Genomic DNA, 26,153 nt, shown 5'->3' with positions numbered 1-26,153 from the left:
AAAGAAGTACTGCATGATATGATTCAGAATTCGACCAGCTACATCTGTCTTACATTTTTCAGATGGGTCAGGGTAAAAATTACCCTCTCAACCAGAGCCTGAATACAGTCTTAGTGAAATGACATAGAAACTGCAGCCAGAGAACATCACTGGGCAAGTAACCAAAGACTTCTATTTGCATCACTGAATATTATTTTTAACAGAGCACATATTGAATGTGGAATAACATGAAATAGATCAACAGATTACAAAGCAGCTGTAATTTCAACTGCTTTTCTTTCAGCTATTCATCTAAGTGTAACAAAGACACACAAAGCAAGAGCAAAGCAAGAGAGTTTTGCCCATATTCAATAGCTTTACAATCACCAGATTTGCATATGTTTTCTTTTTATTCCATATATACACTATCAGATTACCAACTGATCACCTCCCTCTATTCACAAATTTCTTACATTTACTGGCTTTCCCAGTATATATAACTGCTGTATTTGTATCTCGAGCTGGTGCTATAGAGCTGAAGAGACGCAACAACAACACAAGCTAATCCGAGCAATGTGCCTCAGTGGGCTTTAGCTCATGGGAGAGACTTAGGCGGGAGAGAGAGGGAGAGAGGGAGAGAGGAGAGGGACTTAAAGCAGTCATTGTCCCTCCAGGAGCAGATTAACTATTTTAAAAGCAAAGGTGACGTCTACAGCCCGCTTGCTGTGCAGGCTGGCCGACGCTCTCAAACTCTGCGAGAGATGCTGTTTGTCTATACTGATTGTTTGTCTGTCTTCCTCTGTCCCTACAGTACACTCTTCCCTGAGCAAATATATCGTTTGCTCAGTTTCTGTCTTTATCTTTTTCGCCTCACTCTCCCTCCTCATGTGCTCATTCTTCTTTTTCTTCTAATCAAGTAGGAGGCTGGCATAAGCTCACTGAGAGTGGCTCCGGTAACATCCAGTGGGGAGCAGAGCCAAGGCCATAATGAAACACTGGGAGCACAGGGAGGACTGCCGATTAAAAGTTATTATGCTGCCGCGATGGCACCAGTGAGTGAATGGGAGAAGTGGGGCCGTGGGGGCTCTGTCCACGGAGAGCAGCACAAATGGGTGATGAGAAAGAGGGGAGTATGCACAAGGGATACAGAGGAGCCAGAGGGGTGACACTACTTGAGAGAAGAGGGGGGAGAAAGTAGGGCATGAGGGAGCGGAGAATGGGGTGTAAATATGAGCGTTTTTTGTGAACGTGCACAGGATAGAGAGGGGGGAGGAGAGGAGGCACTGCAAATAAGATATACATGGGAGTAATGAGATAGGTGCTACGCTAGAGAGGGAGGAGGGAGGGAGGGTGAAGGTAGGGGTGAGGAAAGAGAGGGTGCTGCACACAGGATACACTCATGTTTGCTTAAAGGAAAACAAAGAGTGGCATGGGAACGCATGGCATGGAAATGCAAATAAATCCCCCCTTGCCAAAGTGTTTTTATTAACTCTAAGAAGCAGCATGAAAGATGGAGGGAGGCAAGGGAGAAGTAAAAAAAAAACAACACCACTCCAATCATTGCATTCCTCTTGCCTTTTCTTTCTGAATATGTAAGAATGTGTAAACAACAATGTGGCATGTGTGTGCTACTAATTCGCTACGGAGTCATACTTTCTCTCTTCTCACACAGCAAACTAGTCCTCTTGTGCTACCTGCATAATGCATGAGTTCTGTGTATAGATTGTCAAGAGGAAAATTGGGCACGGCACTAACAATAGAAAGCAAACGAACTTTATGTATATGTGCATAAAATGCAGTTCTAATGAATTATTACATAAGCCCTTCAGTGCTTTCCTAGAAACTGTAGGAGTCCTCTTCCTTCTATGGATGAAGACATCCTACCTTAAGTGTTCACTGAGAAGAAACATCCTGTTGATACACTCCAGCACATAGGAATACCCCAGGAGCAAGGCCACACACACACACACACACACACACACACACACACACACACACACACACACACACACACACACACACACACACACACGTACTAAATGTGCTGCACATGGACGCACATGAAGGCCTTCACTGTGTAATTGTCATTCTCTCTCTCTCTTTCTCTGACTATACAAACACACACACACACACACACACACACACACACACACACACACACACACACACACACACACGCACACACATACACACACACACACACACACACACACAATTCAGCTCCAACATAATGAGGCCATCATGATGAGGGCAACACAGAGTTAACAGACAGCCATTCATACATAGAGCCGTGGAGTCTCCTCTAGTCTATCTGGCACTAAACCCAGTGAGTGCATGCATGTGTGTATGTGTGTGTGTGTGTGCATGTGTGTGTGTGTGGCTGCCAGGCAGGGTGGGCCCCAGTGGAGAGGCCTGCATGGCATGACCTCAGCGAGAGACTTCCCTCCTCCAGGCCCTGACACCCACACACACGCACACTTTCTAACACACACGCACACACTCGTGCACACACACATACACACGCACACACACACACACACACACACACACACACACACAGTGTTCCCAGCGTTCCTGGCAGCGCCAGTCGAACCAGGCTGCTCTTCCAGATCTTTCAGTTACTGTTTCGAATAGTATTTGTATTTATTCCACAGGGAGCCGTAAGAAACACAATACAATTTCCAGTCATATCTCCTGAAGACATGATGTTTTAATGATGTTACAAACACTATCAGGACGTGTTTGACACATCATGAAAAATCTTGGACTTTCTACTTTTATTCTACTTCAGAATCAGGGTGGGGGATTTGCTCCAGCCACCAGCCAAATGCTGGTGAAATATGAAAGCAGCTGGTAGACACAAAATAATGATTTACTATTGAGCAGCTGGTGAAATTGAACATTTATCTCTAAGTGGCTGGTAGATAGGATGAAAAATGATACAAGAGCAGAAACACAAGCTATGCCAGTTTCACTCATATCATCAGATCTTGCTAGGTCCACAGAAGCAAGAGAGCTGAGTTTTTGAGGATGCTGAGGATGGTCTGTCTGCTACGCGGTCAATTAGGGGTCAAGCTCAAGCCAGTTTTGGTCTGAGATGGAGCATGAGTAGCTGTTTTGTTATCTTTTGTCCTCCAGTGCAAACATGTTTCTTTCATCTGTGTGCAGTTTGCGATGAGTACATGTTCCGTATGTATTATCTCTGCATCTTTCCTTACATACAAAATGGATCATTTCCTCTGAGCTTGTGCTGAAGGCAAAATCCCAGATTTGCATAACTATTGCAGGAGACGCGCAGCACCGGTCTGTACATTGCTGCTGCATGATTTCATCTGCATTACAAAGCATCATCCAAAGAAACTAAATATTAGAACTCTGAAAACAAACTTACAGATTAAAATTGAATGAGGTGATTTCATATGCAATGGTGAAGAAACACTGACTTGGTAAGTAGGAGCCCAAAGTTTTATATTTGATGAAAGAGCCACTCAAAAAACACACTCTATGCACAATATCGACACAAAATGAGACCTGACTCGAGGATGAATGAGGTGATTTTGCATGCTTAGAAATGAAAACACACTGAGATGAGATGTTGGGTTGTCACGCTAACGAACAAAATGAATTATAGATACCCTGCATTACCCCACCCAACCTCTATCCCTCCCTCTGTTTCTCTCTTTGTCTGTCAAAATGTGATGAGCTAAGAAACTCAAGAAGCAGCTTTGGGTGTGAAACTGTATCCCTCTCTGGGGGTTTCTGCCATTTTGTTGAATTTGCATCTTAACAACCTGTCTGAGTAATTGAAAAAGTGGTGTCAGGGCCCAGAGTCTTGATCTCTGATATGGTAATTACCTTCCATTTATGCCAGAGACTTTCAAGGAGTCCAGAGATCCAGAGGCAGCAGCTGTCTTTGAGGAAAAAGTGTAATGGCCTGCATATGTCTCCGTCTTCTTGGGAGCTATCAAAACGCATTTGGCCGGGCATTTTCATCTGTGGTTGACATCACTGATTATAAGATCCATTGAGGTTGTCTAATCTTTGAACAGCAGTGGCGGGAAGGCGGAGAAAAGGAGTGATGGGGGTATGGGCGGAAGGATAGGGGCAGACCTTTCATGTGGTTTTACCCCACTCTAAAATGGGTTCCAGAAGCGAACGTGCTGCATACACACAGTGCTTAAGTCTAAGCTTTTGATGACATGCTACTGGTGTGGTGTGGTGTGTATGTGTGTGTCCTGGAAGATGCATGTGAGGACACACACACAGAGTCAGAACCATGTAATCCTTTGTTTCAAAAAAACAAAGCCAAGTTAGGAGGTAAAAGTAGGAATGTGAGCTGAGAATAAAACAGGAACTTCAATGAATCAACATAAAAGCGTGTAAATTAATACTTATCCATACGTTCTTTAACGCTACAAACAATTAACTGCAACAAAGTGTTTGATACACCTACAGTAACACTTCCACAAAGTCTGTACTGTCCACCATGAACAAGTATTTGATCTTTGCAGATATACCTGAAAACATGACAGCTGACAAACATAGGATTCATGTCGAAACCAGGCAGCTTTTATCACTGGATTCAGCAGCATCTTTCATCTATAACTGTGGACACCGATGCTGCAAAACGTCAAAACAAATGCCTCAATAGGAAAACTCCTTCAAAGAGATCTGACAGATGAACTTGTTTGTCTTGGGTAATGTAAACACCTTATTCAGTATATGTATGGATGTGTGTGTTTCTGTTGGCAAGTGTGCATGCATGTGTGCCAGAACCCTTCACACACCCTCACTCAACACTGCGTGATTCTCAAAAAAGGCTGCCTCTAAACGGCAGGAGCAAATGGTGCAATATCAGTTCAATGGGCTTAAAGAAAAAAAAATCCTCCATCTGCAAATACTACTTGCGCTTTTTCATTGTGTGCACGCTTTAACTGCTACGTTGCCTATGAGGTAACATTTTCTCTCAGTAATCATCGCCACAATCACTTGATTAGCTGAAGTCATTTGTCAATTATACTGCTCTCTTTGAGAGCCGGACCAGTCACTAATCATGGTTAAATGGAGAGGGAGAGATGGTGGAGAGAGGAGAGAATGAGAACACGTTAAATGATCCATGACACAGTCGCAGCTCCCACTCCCTGATTTATCCTCTTTATGCCTTAAAGATAAACTATTAGCATTAGCTTCATCAGCTGCTTTTAACCGCATAAAATGCCTGAATCCAGATCGAATATTGGAGAGGGTGGATAGGCTAAAAGGCTCGTAAAAACTGCTGGGAGAGAAATTATGAAATGAAGCTTTTACTTTGAAAGAAAAAAATCTTTCTGATTGGAAGTGATGGTTTTCCCCTTTACTGCAGCCCTTACGTCTCGCACGATGTCACTATCAGAGCAATGGTGCTAATTACATACAGGACATTATCCCTTAGTATACATGTAAGTCTTCCTCTAAGCCCCAATCAATACAGAGTTTGTTAAAGAGCCACTAATGTCCATGGCTCCATGCTTCGCAGACACTAACGACCTCGCTCTGGATCCAGCTACGACAGCTGAAGACACCCAGCACACACTGCAATCAATACTTTTCTTATACTGCCTCAGTATTTTGCTTGCTGTCTGTCTCACCATCTGCCTCTCTATCTCTCATGCCTTTCTTTCACTCTCCCTTCACCTCTATCATCTAAGTTCTTATCTCCTTGCTTTCTGTTTCCAAAGATGCAATCTCTCTCTGTCTCCTTTACCCCAAACACTTTCTATACCTCCTATCTGTCCATCTGTAGCTCTCAACCATTCCCTTCCTCTGGCTATTATTCATTCTGTCCATCTCAATCTCTTTCTCCATGCCTCCCTCTTTCTTTCTCTCTTCCACCCATCTTTCCCCCCTCCCTCTCTTTCTCTCTTTCTCCCTGCCCAGCCAACAGCTTCATTGTCCTTGGGTCGGGGTGAACAATGTCAGCCCACATGGGGCCCCAGTGCAGTCCCAGCCGAGAAGGCAGGGAGCACCAGAGAACACCCATAACTCAATGTTTCAACTGGGCTGTGGGATAAAGGGAAGCCTCACACATGGCTGACTATGTGGGTCAGCCTTGGATCATTTGTAGAGGAGGAGGCCAGCAACTGGCACCAGAATCCCCCACTGAGAGTGTGTATATATATATGTGTGTGTGTGTGTGTGTGTGTGTGTGTGTGTGTGTCCCCTTGCAACCCAGTGGCGAGGCCCCCCTCCAGTCCATCCCAGCCAACTATTCTATGGGAAACCTGCTCCTCTCTCCATCCTTGCTGCTGCTTCCCTCTACCCCCATCCTCGATGCGACCGCACCCCGATGTCTTTGTGAGCGCTGGGGACAAAACAGGGGGCTCTTTGGGGCCACCAATTAGTCCTCCCCCATGGGGTGACATGGCCGATGAATAGAGGGACCCCCGAACCGTCCACGCATATAATCTCAGTCTTCCATGTGCAGGCTACACTGTCATAGCCACACAGATTCAACCTTGTTTTCAGAAAGGTCTCCTTCTTGATTTAAAGGCACAACCCGCTGGTCCAAAAAAAGCGAGCATCCGGATGTCAGTGAGTCACTTTGTCAGGAGAATAGGATGGAACTTGTTCTTCTCACTGTGTCCTCATCCTGGAAGGCATACAAGGATGGCTTTTGGAGGGGAAGGAGGGGGGTTCAGAGAAGGTGAATTTTTCCCATCAATCACCAAGTGACATAAACAACAATAGCAACTTGGAATCCATTACCAAAACAAACAAAGACATAGCAGGAGAGTCTGCAGCAGGAACCTCAGGGAGAGGGACAGACTGTGTAAGCTAAAGTGGTGATTGAGTAGGCGCAGGAGGAACTTTTGAATGAGCGACCCTCATTGCTGGTGAACCAAAACACATGTCACAGTGACGAGATGTCTCAATAGTTGCATTATCACTTCAGCGAAACCCTCCCCCACTGCTTATGGGGGGGGGGGGGGGGGGGGGGGGGGGGGGGGTTGAAAGACATCCGATGACATTCAATAAAAGCATTTACAGAAAAGTCAAATTTCTCCCTGCCTGTAGCTTGGGTAAATGCTTTCATGAGTCAAAATTATCTTGACTCAGACTCCAGAGGATTTAATCTGAAATACTTAGCTTTCAACTATTGTAACATTCAAACATCCCTTAAGTCTGTGTCTCTTTGAAAAACAGCTAAATTCTATTGACTTTTCATATGAGAGATTAAGCTGCACACAGACAGGCTGGCACTAACCCTCACTAAGCACACTAATACACACTCCAGATTTAACGTGCCATTTTCTCCTCTCACCTCTGCTACACTGACCATCAGCAGAGAGCTTAGGGAACATAACTTGAGAGAAGAGAGAAACACATAGAGAGAGACTGAGGCAGACACAGAGAGAGACGAATGTGGGATATTTGTGGATGTCAGTTTTCTCCAGCAGTCCTCTCTCCTGCTGGTCACCCTCCTCTCCAATGTCACCAGGCTGAGTGCCGACAAGCCGGAACAGTTGAAGCTTGCGAAGAGACCACACGCCAGGTCAAATAGACAGCAGAAATTCGAGAAAAAAAAGTCTTTATGCTTCACGAAGTTGGAAGAGTTGAGGTATCAGTAAAAACAGAATGACAAGGTGGAATGAAAACCGACTCAGCGGATAAATCTTGAGGCCAAAGGAAAATTTCTGTTACTTTGTGACAGAAAATGAAGTTATTTCTAGTCTATTCTATTCGAACATAAATGCCACATTTCCATCATGTTTCGACATGGTTTGCCATTTGAGGTTTGGCTGGAGCTCTTTTAATCACGTCATCTCATTGAGCTCTCTTCTTCTGCCTTCTTGATTCTCCTATTGTTTGTATAACAGTAGTAGATGGAAACACACATTAATTCTTATTTTCTTTTCCCAATTTTCTGTGGTTGAAACCCACCACTGATGCCAAAATCTCTACCACAACTTATGAAGTACAGTAATCAGTAATTTCACTGTTTATTTTCCACAAAAACAGCTTCAAATTCCAAGCTCTGTTATCCAGCGCAGAAAATGCATATAGTCACTCTTCAGTTAAATGATCCACTCCAAAAAGTCATTATATTAAAAAACAACCACCAGCTCCCTTCTGAACAGCAGCACCACAGCAAAACAGAAGCAGAAAAATATCTACTCTCAAAGAGAGGCGCATCGGCTCTTTGTTCATCATCATCAGCAGTAGTGCTCAGCCAGGCTATTTAATGCTTGGCTGGAGAGTCAGGCAGCATTTTATCTTTGTTTCAGCTCACATACCTGAGGAATACTTTTCTGTTCCCAAGCACTGCACAGGGCAAGGGTCTCAGGGTGTATGATTTATAAACTGCAGTTCATAGTCTCTGTGTACTGAACACTGAGCACAAACATCTTTCAAGGGGCTCAGGGTGTTGTGATGTGAGGCTGATGGTGTCACTTAAAGCATTTTCAACTGATTTTCTTTCACGCTGATATTTTGTTTCCTCACAGTATAGCTGCTATGCCATCTGAAGGTGAAAGCTGCAGGGTAGAGATGCTCTGTGGGTTCGCACTGAGAGGAAGGGTGGAGGTGGGGTGCAGGAGGGCTGCTAGGCAATAGATCAATGACTCTGTGTTCCCACTGAGAGAGATAGGAAGTACAGGGCAAGCAGCAGCCGGCGCCTTAAAATAGCTCCACCGATTGCAGCTCAGCTTTAACCCAAATAATGGGGAGGCTGACCAAGGTCTGTGGAGGTCTCTACATTTTTGATTAGCTCATGACCTCCGGATAGAGCGGAGACAGAACAGAGATTTCATACTGAGGAGACAGAAAAATGGGACAGAACTGGCTATCTAACTCGTTCTGTGTGTCTGTGGCCTTGAACTGGTGTTTTGGAGAACGTTTGAGGAAAAGATCAGGGTGTAACGTAACAATGCAGCCCACACACAACAAGTCTTTGTGTGAGTGTGTGTGTGTGAGTATGTGCGTCTGTGTGTCTGTGTTTGTCTGTGTGTGGAGCTTCTGTGTCATCATCCATCACATCTGTCAGATTAAACCTACCTAGTAATGGCTTCAGGGGAATGTCAGACAGTCAAATACCCACCCACCCACGCAGATAGACACACACACACACACACACACACACACACACACACACACACACACACACACACACACACAATATCTGTCCACTGTAAGCTTTGTGTTCTTTAGCAAAAGAAACAGCTTGACATTGAATATGAAAGCTTAGACAAATAAAGTATTATCAAAGCCTCCTCTTCCAAAGGGACTGGTGCTGCTGAGACTGAGTACACATTAAGATAAGATTAAACTTTAATGATCTTAGTGGGTGCATTACTGTATTAAGAGGAAAAAAAAAAAAACAGTAATGACTCTTTCATCAAAAAAGAAGAGGAACATAGCCATCTCAGTGATGTGGATCTAAGGATGGCAGTATCAGGCAGTTGGTCCACCACTTTGGTCCAGACCGAAGTATCTCAAAAAATTCCATACAGATATTTATAGGCACCAGAGGAATAATCCCAATAATATAGGTGATCCTCCGAGTTTTCTTTTAGTGCCGGAAGCAGGTTGACATTTGTGGTTTTTTGACTGCTATAAAACACACAGTCATGTTCCTCACATAATGAACAGTTTGGTAATCCCATGATTTTTCACAAATTGGTCAAACATTTAATGTGTCCAAAAACTTGGTATACCTGCAAAGCTAATGTCACTCTCCATCAGCCTCAGTTTGTGCTAATTAGCAAATGCTGACAAACTAAACAAAGATGAAAAACATCGTAAAGATTATACCTGCTGACCATCAGCACGTTAGCATTGTCATTCTGAGCATGTTAGCATGGTGACATTAGCATTTAGCTCAAAGCACTAGCCTCATGGAGCTGCTATCTGTTTCCATGACGGCACCTCATATGGAGACCACCACATCCTGTACAGGTCCATGATCCCATGTAGGTGAAGAAACCCCAGCTTTGCAGAAACCTTTCAAATATGTTTCCCTACAGAGCCAACATCTTTGTGATTGTTATTCTTAATATAGTTTAATGAGAAAAGACAAGACTCAGCTTTTCCCTGACCTAGAAAATAAAACAGCGAATCAGCATGCAATAAACAGAAAAAAACATAAATGGACCCGTAAATAAAAATGAAGTAAATAATTAAAAAGATGATGATTCTGGACATGTTGGCTCATTAGTAGAATGGACTTCAGAGGAATCCATCTCACTGTGCTGTGCATTCACCAATAAGACTTTTCCTGTTGACTGAACAGATAAACAGATTCCAGCAGAGAGCTGCTTCTGCCATAATGAAGCCTCCTCTCTTTTCTTTCTTTCCCTCTGTCTCTATCAATTTCTGCTTTCGGTTTTTGCCCCCCACTGTTCTATCGGTTTCCCTCCCCCTCCCTCTTTCTCTTCCTCTCCCTCTTTCTGTGCCGACCCGCCTCCTACCCTCCTTCCCCCGCCTTCGCTCGCCTTTCTCAGGGTCAATTAAGCTACAGTAACTAAACAGCAGTGCAGCCTGTCACATTCCATCCAGTCCCCCTCAATGAGTGACTACAACTTACACTAAAACAAACGGGCTCTGAAGGAACCCGCTCCAGCAGCCATTACCATATGAACAACTCACTTCCTAACGCACAATGAACTACCTTGACAGACCTTCTCTGGCCTCAGGCTGTCCTTCGTGGAACTGTGTTATTAATGGGGTATAAAGAAGGGTCTGTGAGCAGGTTGTCTGCCCTGTTTCGCCTCTACTGCTCTGGCCGGGTCCTCCTGGGTCTGCTTTCCCAGCGCTGCAATATTTACTTCATAGGGGGTTGACAGAGCAGCAAAGACACTCGCTGGCACACCTAAGTACACACAAGCTCACAGCGGGGCGGGCAAAAGCACAGAGAAAATACATGAAACAAAAACTTTGATGTACACACACTCGCACATATGTTCACACGAAAACATGCACACACTTTCAACTACAAGGGCACCATACTGTGCACTTGAGAGGCCAACCTCCACCAAAGGCAGATCTATTTCTCGTCTCTCCTCATCCACCTCCTCCTCACAGAAACACTTCAAATCTTACACTATGTCAGCTGCTGAAATCTGTAAGAAGGGAGAGAACAGGCATTGCTTTTTCTATTCTAAAATCAGACATTTTCATGTAAATAAATGTTTGTTTGCTACTATCAATGCAACTCTGATTCAGATGTGCTCTATTCAGGAGAGATTTTTTCCATTTGCTTTTCTAAAGGCCAGGTGGAAGTTGGACTCTTACTCTTCTCTTATCCACAGTAATTGATGTTGTTCTGACACAGGTTTGTATAGGGTAAAAAAGAGCTGGATAATTAGCATAAGTCAGCGTACAGTAGCTGAAGAGACGAGAACAAGGCCGACAGCAACAGGAAAAAATAATCAAGCAAAAGGAATTGAATTAAACTTATGTGTCATTCAATTTTCATTCAAATACAGCACGGCGATAACTACTCATTACCAAACATGTGACTACACTTTCCTGTCTTGTCTTACCTGGTCAAACTATGTGTGCACAAGATCAAACTGTAAACGTGAGTAATATTTCCCGAGGTAACAAATATTTCTCACCCTGCAGCTTTTTCTCGCGACCTGATACTTCCCTCTGCACGTCTATACCTTAAAAGCTGGAAGAACAGGCCTGCTACACCTGCTGCATTCAAAAGAACAGCAGTATCGACTGAAGCAGAGTGAGAGGAAATATCATATGATTTGGTCAGGCAGCCAGCACGAGTTTGTTTCTCTTATCTATACATTTGATCTGTTTGGGAGAGGAAGTTTTCTTGAATGGCTCTTTGTGATTGACTACTATAGCTTACATCCTTGAGCTGCAGGGTGGGTGGGCAGAAACACAATCGGATAGGTTCGATTGAACGCTCAACTCAACGCTCAGTGGAATCATGTTCTTCTCTGTTTAAACATGACAAATCGGACCTATAGTAGTTTCAGTCCAGGAAGCACAGAACACACCCTGCAATCAGGTCTACCTACTCTCACTGTGACATGTCTTTTTATCACATCACAAAGAGTCACATTCACCACACTGGCAAAATCTGTAATTGAGGAAAAAGTCATACTGTCAGAAACCATGACTTAATGTGCTTGTTTGGCTTCACTTTGATGTACAAATCCACAAACATATTGTAATGTAAAGAAATTGGAAACAACAGATGGCGTGACAAAGTGTTATATTACACAGCAATATTGTGCCATACCTTGTTTTAGTGCTCCCAGTGTAGTTGTAGGGAGTGATGGTGCCAAAAACCATCTTTTGTTTGTGTAGTGCGTGAGGTTTACTAGTCTCTCTGTGGCTGAATATATATCATGATATAGGACATTTTCTGGAAAGTAAAAAAAAATCTAATTGGTTTGTTTTGGCTCTTGCACTCAAGAGATATTACAGAGCAAGCCACGACTAAATGTCTGCTAGTTGACAAATTTCCATCAGCTCACAGTATATTTTAATATATCTACCACCCATACATTGCATTTGTGGTACTGTGTCCATGCTGGGGTTGCAAAAAGCGATTATTTCCTTACAGATTAACCTGCAGATTATTTTCTCCATTACTCAATTCATCATTTTGTATCCTGAAAAATGCTATGAGCTCAAGGTGACATATTTAGATAGCCTGGTTTATCAGACCAACAATCCAAAACCCAAAGAAATTCAGTTCACTATCATATACGGCAAAGAAAATTAACATATCAATCGATTAATCCACTCACAGTTTCAGTTTAGTCCACACATCCTGGCTGAACTCCTTACATAATTTAATTGAGGTGTCCGGGAGGCATCTGACGCCAAGCAAACAAAGAAAACCTGAGTCAGAGAATCAGGCTTCTCACAGATCAGATCTTCATCTGACCACAAAGTCATCTGACTCCCAGCACATGGCCGACCCACCGACACTTGATACAAAGAACCCAGCCCAAAACTCTGATAGCAGAAACCAGAGAGGTACATATATGCAACCCAGCCCATAGCATAGCGTGTCTTCACCCAGAGGCTGCGTTGCTCTGAATGTGTTTGTGACATTGAGAGGCTGCCTATGATATACAATTGCGTGTGCGTGCATACATGCATGCTTGAGTGTGTGAATATGCATGTGTACCTACGAATGCATGCAAGTGTGTGTGTTCACGCCACCTAGATTTATTTACAGCTAACTGTCAGAGTGCCACAGAAGCTTATCTGAAGCATGTTATCTCTCACACATATTTGTTCATCAAACTCCACCATAAAACCCCTCAGAGGAGGATAAAGTTCCGCCATCCACCAGGTAATAAAATACACTATTTGTCCTCTTATACAAATGGCTGCAATACAGGTGCGCTCCTCTCTCTGTCCATTTGAGAGATAGCTATCAGTTAAAAGGGTAACCAAAGCCTCTTCACTTGCCGGGTCCCCCCCTTTTCTCTGCATTCAGCTCCTCATTACATCCCACTGTGAATAATATCTCCTTTTAGCTCTGTTTACGTGAGGCATATGGCAGGCCTACTGTAGTCAGCAAGCTGTTCCTATGACTAACCTTCCGCCATGGTTTTGTTACTGCACTCTTATGACCACATCATATGATGACGATATCTGAGCACATTTGAACCATGAGCTGAACTCATGATAGGTGTGGTTTCATCTAAAAGAGGAAGAAGAGGAAAGACACAAGGGGCAAAAACAGTATTAATGCTTCTATTGATCACAATCTCACCATCCGCTCATACAGCCTCTTTAGATGTAACACAATGCATCCCAGGGAATGAATAACTATTGCTAACGGCTATAAAAAGCTCCTGAGTATCAGCTAACGTTCTAGCCACTCGAATCGATATCTCCCACAACCACAATCTTTATTTAATCTCAATATAGTGGCACAAAGAATTAAGGATGAAAAGCGGATGAGAAATTGCTCAGTCAGAACAGAACGGGAGACTTTGCTCGTTTTGGATTATCCTACATTGACTGAAGTACTGCCACTACATCCTAGCACCTATCCAAAGTTTGCACACTATAACAGCATGTTAACTGGTTCAGACTGATTCATCCATGCTAAAAAATCCACTCTGTTGCTATCCGGTAAGGTGCTTTGGATAAAAATAGCGCCACTCTTCCTCCTGTTGTATCAGACTGACTCCAGTCATTCGCAGAGGATTCCAAATAACAATCAATTAATTAAATGCATCTCCCCTGCGCTCACCCCTTCCATTCAGTTGATGCTGTAGTCACAGCCCAGGCAGTATTTACTATAGTAATTAGCCCAGTGTTACAAGCATGGAAATCCCCGTGATGAAGGAATAACTATCTGACTGCCTCCAGGGTGGGACAGGCAATGAGAGCACTCAAATAGAAAGTCACGCCTTGTTATGCAAGTGGTGGAGGTAAGTAATACAGCCTCCCAAGGTAATTGAGGCCATGTAGGTTGCTTCTTACAGACAATCACCCTCAACAAGACTGAGACGCAACGTGGAAATGGGAAAAACAGCTGAAACCTTGCAGTGGTTTCTTCGTAATCAGCATATCTCATAGTGCAGAATAAAATATGAACTAGTCAGATAACAAGAAGTGGGGATTTAGGAGTGGGTTACACTAAAGGCGAGTGAGTGAGTTGCCTCTGTGAAATTTAAATAACATGCTTGTAAGTGGGGCTAAAATGGCTCCCACACTATTCTTAAGCAAGCTTTGCTCATTCTTTCATGAGCCCATAAGCACAGCTGCACTACATACAGTATATTGAAGTCAGGGTCAACATGTACTACTAGAAGCACTTAAATTCACGGTAGCCATAAAAATACGGAATCCAAGTTATGTGCTGAACTCAACCATGGCACGAATTTCAAACCCACCTTTAAATCGCTCAGCTGTCACAGCTTGATTGGCTTTAGGTCTGGCTTTATTGAGATGACGTGATTATGTTTGTTTGTGCATGTTTGTGAGGGCTGGTTAATGTAGACATGTGTGCATGTGAGTATACTTCATTGGCAACGCACACAAACGAACCACATCCTCATTCTTCACAGTGTTGTAATGACATCAAATATCTTTGTCCAAGTGCTCTGTGCTATCCGTGTCTGTTCATTTACCAAAGTCTGGGTCACCCAGAGTTAGACAGCTTGACTAACACAAGAGCACACACACACACACACAGGCAAACACACTTGCATACACACACTAAGTCCTTCACCTGTTAATGTGTGAAACAAATGACTGCTGCAGCGGCGCCAGTGTGAACACACCACCATGTCCCATCTTATCGGCTGGCTGCATGAAAACCTGTTTGTTCTAGATAGTCTGCAACAATCAACCCGTCAGCTTGAGGGAATTCAGCTGGCCCTGGATGAGTGCACCTCACAGGACTGAACAGAGGCGCAAATCCACCGCACCACAGGGGAAGGATGAAGATCAATGGTACAGACTGGATGACAACAATAGGCCTACACCACAGGACCAACTCAACGCTCCAAACTCCCAATCTTATCTAGGTCAGAGCTGCACCTCCAAAGACTCAATCCCACCTCCTTTCCTTGCTGTCTGATTTCTTTGTTGTCATGTGATGTAACATACTGTAACTTTGCAGTGTAAAGTCAAGATGGAGAACAGGTAGCATGAGACGTTTGTGTTGAAAACACTCTCGATAGTAACACTACTCTCTGAAATAACCGAGTCACTGAGGAGGCGCTGAAAAACAAGGCTTCAAAACTTAGAGAGTTTGTGGTTTTCTAATTCCTGATATAATCAACCACTGAACACGAGTTTAAAAACAGCTGAAAACCTTGTTAAGAGCATGACATGCTCCTGATATGAATGTCTATTAAAAACAAAACACAAAAAAAATCATTTGAAGAAAGAAGATTAGCTGTAAAAGAGCCATTCCTTGTTAGTAAGACCGAGCCATAGCATGTAAATGATTAACGGCTGGTGGGTTTAGATAACCTCACCTACTGTCCTGTGTTTCCTATCTAGTTACTAGGCTAGCATTACTAGACTAGCTAGCATTACTAGATGCCATGCACCCAGTGTTAGCTCACATGTACTCTGACACAAATACACAGAGGAAGAAAGAAACTGAAGAGGGGGTGACTAATGAATTGGCTGTCTTGTGTTTTTCCTACCTGTCGAACAGCTGAGAGTGGCAATTGAAAGCCTTTATGCAAACAGGATTCGTCAGCGAGACAACACACACATTCTAATAATCGCTTTGCAAAACAGGAATAATTCCTCGTGATGATGTCTGACCAGTTTTTACTTATCAGACTCGCTTCAGAGGAGCTGGGCACATAGCCATGCATCCTCACACAGACTCTAAACCCAATTAAACAATCAAGGGTTCAATTGTTCTATAATGCCACAATCAATAAACAGAGGATTTCTTGGTTATTTGGATGAAACTAAACAGATCCCACAAGAACCAAAAACAGAGAGCTTGTCAGTGAAACAGATGAGACGGTCCCAGATTAGTTGAGGATGGGAGTAGATCAAAAGACACATCGTTTCAGTATGCAGCTGCTGCACTGCCCAATCAAACCAAAGTACTCAGAGACCAAAATAGGCCTCATTGCAGTCTCTACACACACCAATTTATGCAAGAGTGCATACATACACAAACAAGACACGCAAATACATGCACATAGCCTCACGCACCTTCACAAACCCAGAAGCAATCGCCTCCTGAATAATCCAGTAAGCACACAAATCAAAACCTTAACAGGTTTAGAAAAGCAAAGAAGCTTTTTAACAAATAACGCAAAAAGGCCCCCAGTAGACTGTGATGAATGAATCAAGCCAAGCATGCTGTGAACATTATCTGAGTGGGGGATGAATGAATACATTATCATGCAAGGCACAACTTGTCTTCTCCTGCCTCACAGCTTGTCTGTCTTCCTGCCTATCAACCTGCTTGCCTGATTACCTGCCCACATACAGAGCACCTTTTTTCCAGATTAAAGGGGCATGGATGGGGGCGAGGTAAAATATTATTTCTTTTCACAAGAATTCATTTTGAAAAGGGGATGTGTTGAGTTTCTTTACTCAGTGTGCCTCTAAAACCTCACTGCCTGCCTCCCCTGCTAACAGTCCAGCCTCCTTCTATTACTCTCTCCGGCAGGCTGTCTTCCACTCTACCTGTCTGCTTACTAAGCCCTGAATATCTGGCAATATCTTGGCTTTTTTGCCTTGAGGTAGATCGATACCACTGCGTGGAAAATATGAAACTACAGACACTAGCTGGTTAGCTAAGCATGAAGCCTGGAAAAGAAGGAAAAAAGAAGCAAAAAAATCTGCTAAGTTAACACATTATATCCTGTTTGTTTAACCTGTACAAAAGCTTAAGACACCTAATGTTTTTTTACGGGGTGTTATGTACAGGGTGCAGTAACTTCCTGAAGTCTGGTTAAGTACTGAAAGCGTCAACACTGACTTGAAGTATGAGATGTTGAGAGCACAAGAGAGTGTTTCCCGAACCTTAACCAAGTGTTTCATTAGCCTAAACGATGTGAGGCCTGACCTCGATGTCAAAGTTCTGGGTTTTGCATGTCCAGCCGTTCACCTTGACCTCTTCACTTCTGCATACTATACGGATGTTGCACTTTCTGGATTGTAAAAAAAAAAAAAAACAATCATGAATGTAATTCAGCAATTTAATTTCTTCCACAAGGTATTTAGTATTTCATTGGAGATAGGGTTGCCTTCCTACCTGTCTGCCTGCCTGCTAGTGTACATTTGCCTATCAGGCTCCTTTCCTCCCAGTGCTGGCTCAGGCTGCTGTCACACCATACATTTAATCAGTTCAGCTATACCGAACACTCTCCCTGTGCTCACTGAACTGTGTGCATGCATGTGTGTGTTTGTGTGATGTGAGTGGGCCTTTGTGAGGCCTCCACTCAGCAGAGTGATGATAAGTACTCCCAGCCCAGCGCTCCACATGAGCTGATGGACAGACAGGCCAAGAACACTGGGGGCCTTGTGGTTGGGCGTGTGTGTGTGTGTGCCTGTGTACCCTTGTGTGTATTGTGGTGCAAAGAGGGAAAGGGGAAGACGGTGGCTGGGGACTGGGGTGTGTGTGTGTGTGTGTGTGTGTGTGGGGCGTGTGAGCCTGCGTGTGTGTTTCTTTTTTTCAGCAGCCACGCCACCAGACCATGCCACATGGCTGCAATTTGTTCATTAGCTATGTAATAAATGTACACACACACACAGAGGTAATATTGTTCCGAGTTCTGCCTGATTGGATTCTGAAATAGAGGACCCTCAGGGGAATCACTTGTAGTCTGCCAGCCACTGTGACCAGGAGAAGGCTGATTTCTTAACAAGGTTTGAGGCAAACTCTGATGAAGCACATGCAGTCTATATTCTTATATTAGTTGTATATATTTGGAACACTGTGAATATAAACAAAAACATATTGGTTGTGTAAGAAATTAGCCTTTAAAATTCACAACTTGGAAAATTGTTTTGATTGCTTTAATATGACTGAAAATAAAAGTCTTTCCTTATTATGTTTACGTATGTTTATGTGTCAGAATAACTACAGGTCATTGTAAAGATTTGCCAGTCACCTGGAAATAATTCATATTCATCCAGAGCCAATTACAACCAATCTATCATCATCAGTGTGTCAGATGAGCTCGGATGGTTGTTACAAATGACCTGCTGTCTAGGATATCATGCTTGTTTGAGCTGAGCGCTTCCCGCCAGGTTTAGGGCTAGCTAATAAATGTTTGCATGACAAGATAGAGAGCAATATTAGATTATGTGAAACTATATCCCTTGCTGTGGAGGCAATCCAGAAACATGGATAATAAACAGAATCTGTATAGCCTCCCTTGGACCGCACGTGGAAACCTGCAGTGGGGCTCTTGGAAGAAGAAGCTGCCTGTTCCACATTCAGTGAGGCTTATAGCCTCTGGGAGAGTATGACTGCTGCTCTGCCATGAGCATACAGATCACCTTACACACTGGCTTTCCTCTGCTTTGATGACTGATGCACACACACACACACACACACACACATGCACTTCTACACATGCTGCCATGCATGCCTGCTTCCACAGATACTCAGGAGCATTAACACGGCGGATTTGCACACACAGACACACACATACACCTTTACCTCATCCCCCACCTGGATTAATTCACCTGCTGCACCTGAGAATGTGCCCGCTATGATGTCACCTGCAATCCCATCACTTCAAAGGCACAAAGGCACCTCGGTGCCCTCAGCACAAAGAGCAAGAGCACCCTCTCACTTCCTCCTTTGTCCTTCTGTCCCCTAATGGTAATTCCCCTGCAGAAAGTCCATACACAGTGAAGGGAGAATTTCACAGTGTGCTCTACAATCAGGTATTCTTGGGTTTCTGCCCATTGGCACTCACTGTGCACCACTGCAACAATGACAAGCTTTCTTTATCCCTCTTCCCTCTTAGTGACATGAAAGAAACCACCCTGGTGCGCAAATTTGTGTGCACTTACATCTGTCTTTTTTGTGCGTATGAGTGAGTTCATCTGTAATTGTGCACACGCATTTCAGTCAAAGGTGGCTGTGTGTGCTGAGAATCCCATGATTATAGTGCTGCTGGTTGCCTGCTCTCCAAAAGCTCCCACTGGAAATGTTCACAAGCAGGGTATGATGTGATGAGACAAGGCGATAATACAACCACCACATTAGTGCATGGTTATCCATTAAAAGACCCAAATGAGATTATGAGGTCATATGGGAGGTACAAAGCCTACAGCCAAAACAAGAACCCCTTCTTTCTGAAAGTAACAGTGCGTGTTCAGTATTCCCTCTGCAGAGAGAGGAACAAAGTCTAAACGTGGAGGAAGGTAGAAAGAAAGAAAACAGGGCAGGAAAAGGAAGGAAGAGAGAAAGACAGGCAGATAAATACAGAGAGACAGAGACAGAGAGACAAGGCAAGACAAGTATTCCCTGCCTTGGAAATTTCCATAGTGGTCGATTTCTGTAGTAATCCATCATTGAATAACGCATGAATTCAGCATGATTTACCATCAAAACATCCAACTGAGCATGAAACAGGAGGCCCTTGCCCATCTTCCATCCCAGCTCAGTGGAACGCTTTCCTATTGTAAAGCAAGGTGAAATAACAGCTATTCAATGTACTGTAACACACTGGAGATGCACCAACCCCACGAGCATGCTATTTACAAGATGATGCCTACTGTGAAAATATTCTTCTGCTCTCTTTAGGAAGGCGAGCGTAGAGAGATGGAAAGAGTTTTTGTGTGTGTAAGAGAGACTGACAAGATGCACGCACAGAAGGAGACAGAGGGTTCACTGCTGTGATAAAAATGGAATCCATTTTGGTTCTTGAAGCACACTCATCCACGGTGTGAGGACCTGCTTGGTGTGTTAGCCTGCCATTGCTCTTTCAATCACTTCCCCTCATTCCTCCTCTGCTCTGTTTCAATTGTTCCGCCTTCCCCTCGCTACACTGTTTATATAATTTCCGCCTTGCCTCCATAGTCACACCTCTTTCCATTCCTTTCCTTGGCTTTCCTCTCCTTCCCTTCACTTTCCTCTCCTCTCCTTTCCTTTCCTTTCCTTTCCTTTCCTTTCTTCTCCTTTCCTTTCCTTTCCTCCTCTCTCCTCCTCCTCTTCCTCTCACTTCTCCTCTCTAGGCAGCCAGGCACCCCAACACTGTCTCAGGTCCTGAAACTATGGCAACGGAATGAGAGAGCAAGCGCTCTCTATGATTAATAGATGAGAGATGCAGTGCCAATCGCTAGGGCCTGGGGAGGAGGGACAGATGCACTCGAACAACGCCACACAAACATGCACGCATGGCACACACACTGAGTACACGCACTCACCCCCCCCCCCCCCCCCCCCCCCCCCCACACACACACACACACACACCATTAGCCACCCTCCGTATTTGGTGGTAATAGACACACAGAAAATACGAAAGGCTCTGACTTATACACCACACAGCAACACATAGGCACATGCGTTACAGGCAGAGTTGGGACTAAAAGAGCGAACAAAGAGGCGGCAGAGATTTCCTGATGCTTAACATCTTCAGGACACACATCTTCCTTATTGGCTGCCAACAAGCAAACTAACCACAGAAATAACCACAGCCTCAGCAGCGGATGCGGCCCTAATGAGTCTTAACAGACTGTGGCTGTCTCCATGACTCACAGCTGGCTGCTCTCACCTGTAAAAGCACAACAGCAGGACCAGAATTAGGACATCATATTTTTACACTCTGTACTACGATTTACATCATCTGATCTGTGGCACAGGACTTGGCTCCTTTCAAGGCCAGTCATTCATCCATCTCTGAGGCAATCACACAAAGCCCTACTGCTTCTGGATTATCCCTGCAAATGCATTTCCTTTCCATTTGAATAATGACAGATGACCAAACTCAGCTTTGACAAAGGCATTACTGCATGCTAATGTCGCACGTACTGAGTATTTAAAACACAAAACTTCCTCGGACAGAAACCTGATGTTATGAGCTGATTTTAAATGTTGTTGCCTTTTCATTTGGCACGCATGTGCTCAGGCTTGGCTCCTCAACAATCTTCTCCTAGATGGGCTGGCTATCACTTTCTAATTCACTTAATTTCTAACAACAAAGCTTTGCCAAGGATCAACAGCCAAAACACCAACAGACACTCCGCCAATTCCACAACTGACTTGCGGCGCCTGGCCCAAATAAGCTTTTTGCCGGGTCCTTCATGCCTCTGGCTTTCTTGGCACAGGCAACACGCTCAATCAATTATGCTAATGTAACGAGTATGAGATGTGTTTAACACATGGACGGTTAACTCAATGGATGCACTGTAGATTCATTAATAGGATGCTGGAAGGGTTAAGGCTAAGTGGGAGAAAGCACCCATATAGAACAGCACAATGAAACTGGAACACATCGAATCCATGCATGTGTCTGTGTGTGTCTGTGTGTGTGTGGGTGTGTATTACTCATGCTGTTAGGACATAAATCTGTTTACACAGTCACATTGTCGGGCCTCGCCTTCCTTATGGGGACAAAACACAGATCCCCATAAAGTAAATCATTCAATCTTAGGGTGGGGACCGGAGTTCAGGTTAGGATAAGGGTTCAGGTTAGGCAAGTCTCACTTACGGTTATATTTAGGGTAAGTACCCAGGAAATAAATGTAAGTCTATGTGATGTCTCCAAAAGTGATGGGAACACAACAGTGTGCGTGTGTGTAACAGACACAGAGAACATGAAACAACACGCTAAAGCAAGTGATTAGCGAGTGATTACATTTTCAATGAGCCATGCTGTGCATAGAGCACAGTGGACCATACTGCGTAGTGAGATATATTAGGTCTCTACAGTACACTGAGTATCATTTATCATCTCCTATAAACAGTAGGCGATGTGTTCCAAGTTAACAGGAAAGGACGGGGGTAGTGAGGAAATAAACTGCTGGCTCTTCAGAAAATCAAATATATCAACAAAGCAGATACACTGAGATTTAAACACTGTTCTGCCATCTCCTCTCATCCTGTATAATATCACTTTTTTTTTAAGATAAAATGGAAGGCATTTATAAAATAATGAGTTCAACTGCAGAGGGTCAGGGAAATCAGAACCAAAAAAATGTGAGAAGATGGAACGGCAGAAGGTTAAGTAAAATGTTTATACAGAGGGGGAGTTCTGTAATTTGTTAAAGCAGGTTAGAAAATCTTCCTGTTTCTTTTTTCACCCTCTGAATCACAACAGACTCACGCTGAATCCGAAGAGAGAGCCAACTTGAGTGCAGCTAAAATCAGCGAATGTGCCGTGTAACATCTGTGATGGACAGTTGCATTAAACACAAGCGCTTTGATTATGCTGACCTGTATTTCTGAAACAAAATGAGCCACAACGCATACGCAGGCTCATGATTATCCTCTCTTAATGTTCCGCTACAAGAGCAGGTTTGTCATTTAGCGTTCAGCCGGTGTAATTGAAGCAGCAGCAATTTAGAAAGATGTGGAATGTGGAAAATGGGTGAAGCATCAATAAATCACATCTAGATGAGTGAGAGGGGTTTGATGCTTTCTCTCACTCTAATTGTTTCAAAAAAAAAAAAAAAAACTCCATCCCACACACGAAGGACGTGCATAAATAAAACATGGCTTTTATAAAATATGCATAAATACACACACTATTGAATGCTGGGTGTTGACACTGACTGAATGAGGACCAATGGTTAACAGCGGCCGACCAGGTCTCGTTGTTTATAATAGAAGGCCAATTCATTTGAAAGGGAGCAAAGCCATTTATCAATTATTCAAAGCTACTGTATTCATATGTCCTTAACTGGCAAAGGTAAATACTAACTCCCTCTCTTTCTCTCTGCCTGCCTCTTCCTCTCTCGCACACATACACGCACACACATACAGTGTGACAAATCCACATCAGTCACACACAATGCCATCCCCATTGCTATTGTTAGGGGATCGGCAGATCAAACGCTCCACGGAGCATTGCTCCAAATACAAGCAACAACTCTGGTCGCTGTGCTCTATTCTGCCTCTCCAGGAAGAGAACAGGCAGGCTGCTGTCACAAAGGTAATCACGCTGTAATTCATGTATCAGCCCCACAACATGTCATTGTATAATGTGTTAAAAGCAGGATTTGCACTCTGGTTTGTGGCGTTGTAGCCTTTATGAAGCACTGTGGTGGGATCTACAGCCCGTGCAGCATCTCAAAACATGCCTCCAGGACATTCGCATGCCTTGAGGCTAATGTTGTAGGAGGAGCGGTGGTAAAATGTTAAAACATTCTGCTATTTCACACTCAAGATCTATGTGTTATCCCCAGCACAGTGCGTATACTAAGCACAAAAAAACCAAAAAAAAAAAGAAAAAGACATAAAGTTACAGATGAAAAGACCTGCAACACACAGGAGTACCAAATATTTCCAGTGATTTCAGGAAAAACAGATGAAATACAACACCCTTTCCTCGCTGAGCTGGCATGAAATCTTTCAATCTCCTTTTCTTTTTTTCTTTTTTTTGTGTGTAAAAGCTGATATGTTTCCAAAACACATGTCCTGCTGCTGAAAATCAGCTGACAAGAAGCACATTTTGCTGGGGGCATTCAGCACTCCTTAGATTCACCCGTTTATACCATCACCCTTGCGCACTTGATAATCTATAACCTACATTTAGAGTTGCTGAATCTTTTTTCCAGCTTTTCCCAGTGCCTCTCGGGGGATCCTTCATACTGGGAGAGGAGAGGAGAGGAGAGGAGAGGAGAGGAGAGGAGAGGAGAGGAGAGGAGAGGAGAGGAGAGGAGAGGAAACCACTAGCAATGACTGGGTGTTGGCAGTCAGGCTGCTGGATGTGGTTTGTGAGGCCTCTATCTCTTCCCCCAGCTTGTTAAAGAAATAATATGCAGCAGCACTTCATTTAATGGCAAATCCACTTCTGAAGACCGGTGCAATTTTGTCTCCTGGTCAGAATTACAAACATTTGATTGATCTCTTGGACCACAGTAACAGTGACCACTCCGCCTCCTAGAGTAAATTGACATCCCTGAACACACCCTGGCCAGTGTGTGCGTGTGTGAAACAGAGAGAGAAAAAAGTCAGCCTGCAGAGTAACTCACTTGAGAACAATAAAAATCTGCATGTAAACTAACTAATTAACTCACATCAAATCTTTGATTGAGATGAGAGTTGTACAGAGAGACTCAGAACAGAAAGGGAGATTGTAAACACAGGCTGCATCATTAGTCTATATGTAAATTGCTGCTCTAATTTCCAATCATGTGAAAATAAATGGCAAGTGAAATCCCATCATGCACTGTAGTAACGGAGCAGGCACTTCAGGGTTTGAGCGTTTTCATAACAACTCAAGCATGAATATGTTATTAGGCTCATATGAAATGCTTCGTTTTTCTCAAAATCTACAGTCTATCGGAGGTCAGTTGATGTAGTTCTGCAACATCTTTAGAGAGTCAACGAGGTTAAAAAAGGCACAAAAAAGGAGGAAAAAAAACGGAACAGTCGGCACAAGTCCTCCAAGTTCCACAAACAAATTTATTATTTGTCATACCCGGAATGACGCTGACGTTGTTTTTATTGTGTTAAGACTGTTTGATTCGCAATAGGTCCTCTGAGGCAAACACTTCTTCATTTTACATGGCTAAACAGCTATAGAGGGATTACGCACGGGAAATGGTCTGTTTATATCGGCAGAAGGTGTTTTTCTTGAAGCAGAGCATCGCATTTCTCACTTGAGTTAAAAACAGGGCCTTTTCATATTTTTATAACTTTAAAAATGATATTGAAATACGCGAAATCGCCCTAAGTTGATAAAGTAGTCCCGTGAAGCTTGTGCACTTGTCGCCCGGCAGCCTGGCTGCGCAGAAAGCGAGCCTCCGGGGCTGGAGAAAGACTGGTTTCAGGCTATAAGCGCACCTAAAGTTTGAAATAAACAAAGAAATCTTACCTTCAGCTCATGAATGGAAGTGCCTCGGAGTGGTTTCACAGCTCTGTCTTTTAGTAATCCATGAGAAATGGCTCTCAAAGCAGTTCAGACGATGCTCGTTTCAGAACAACAATACGAGCGCTACTTTTCTCTTGCGCTTCTTTTTGTTACATGCCGCGCTGAAATCACACCTCTTCAAATGGGAATATCCATCGGAAATCCACACTGGAGAGAAAAACCGACGTTTTGGCTTTTAAACTCCCCTCAGGTGAACTGAACGCACGCAGCCAACCCGGTGTCCCAGAACTAGCTACGGAGCTGAATGCAGTCCCTTCCACAAAAGCCGACGGTCATCCTATTTGGAGATGAAGCTTCTTACCAGACTGGAGCGCAGCGCAGCGAGCCCAGCTGTCACCCACCCGCTACACACACACACGCTCTCACACATATTTAGGGAGGAGCTACGTCTCTGGAACGGGAGGTATTGTGTCAATGGGTGCCAGTTATGGACAACTGTATTTCTATTTTTACGCAGCGGCATTTCGTAAGAATGCGCGTTGGAGGAGAAAGCCCGAGCGCTGTTAATAGTTCGACACCGAAAGGAAAATGAAAGGAAAATGTGAAAAGGTTAGTTGGAAATTCAAATAAGATTAATTGGCATTTTCTAGACGCGCAGATTGGTCTGCTGGCTCTGTGTCATGCAAACTGTCAATGGTCATTTTGGAGACACAATGAAGATGC

The 26,153-nt window shown here is 43.7% G+C and overlaps 1 protein-coding gene across 3 annotated transcripts in view; it reads right to left on the bottom strand.

Annotated features, from left to right (window-relative positions):
- sema6a (sema domain, transmembrane domain (TM), and cytoplasmic domain, (semaphorin) 6A) overlaps positions 1–25,858 on the bottom strand; it is a 107,344-nt gene extending 81,486 nt beyond the window's left edge. For all 3 annotated transcript variants that reach the window (XM_070965322.1, XM_070965323.1, XM_070965321.1), the window contains exon 1: positions 25,434–25,858. The gene's annotated coding sequence lies outside the window, so the exon portion shown is untranslated. The remainder of the gene's footprint in view (positions 1–25,433) is intronic.
- Between the last annotated feature and the right edge of the window lie 295 nt (positions 25,859–26,153).

This window comes from Chaetodon trifascialis, chromosome 6, assembly GCF_039877785.1.
Source record: "Chaetodon trifascialis isolate fChaTrf1 chromosome 6, fChaTrf1.hap1, whole genome shotgun sequence".
Lineage (NCBI taxonomy): Eukaryota > Metazoa > Chordata > Actinopteri > Chaetodontiformes > Chaetodontidae > Chaetodon > Chaetodon trifascialis.
The sequence above is the reverse complement of the archived record's forward strand: the minus strand, read 5'-3'. Positions and strand labels throughout refer to the sequence as shown.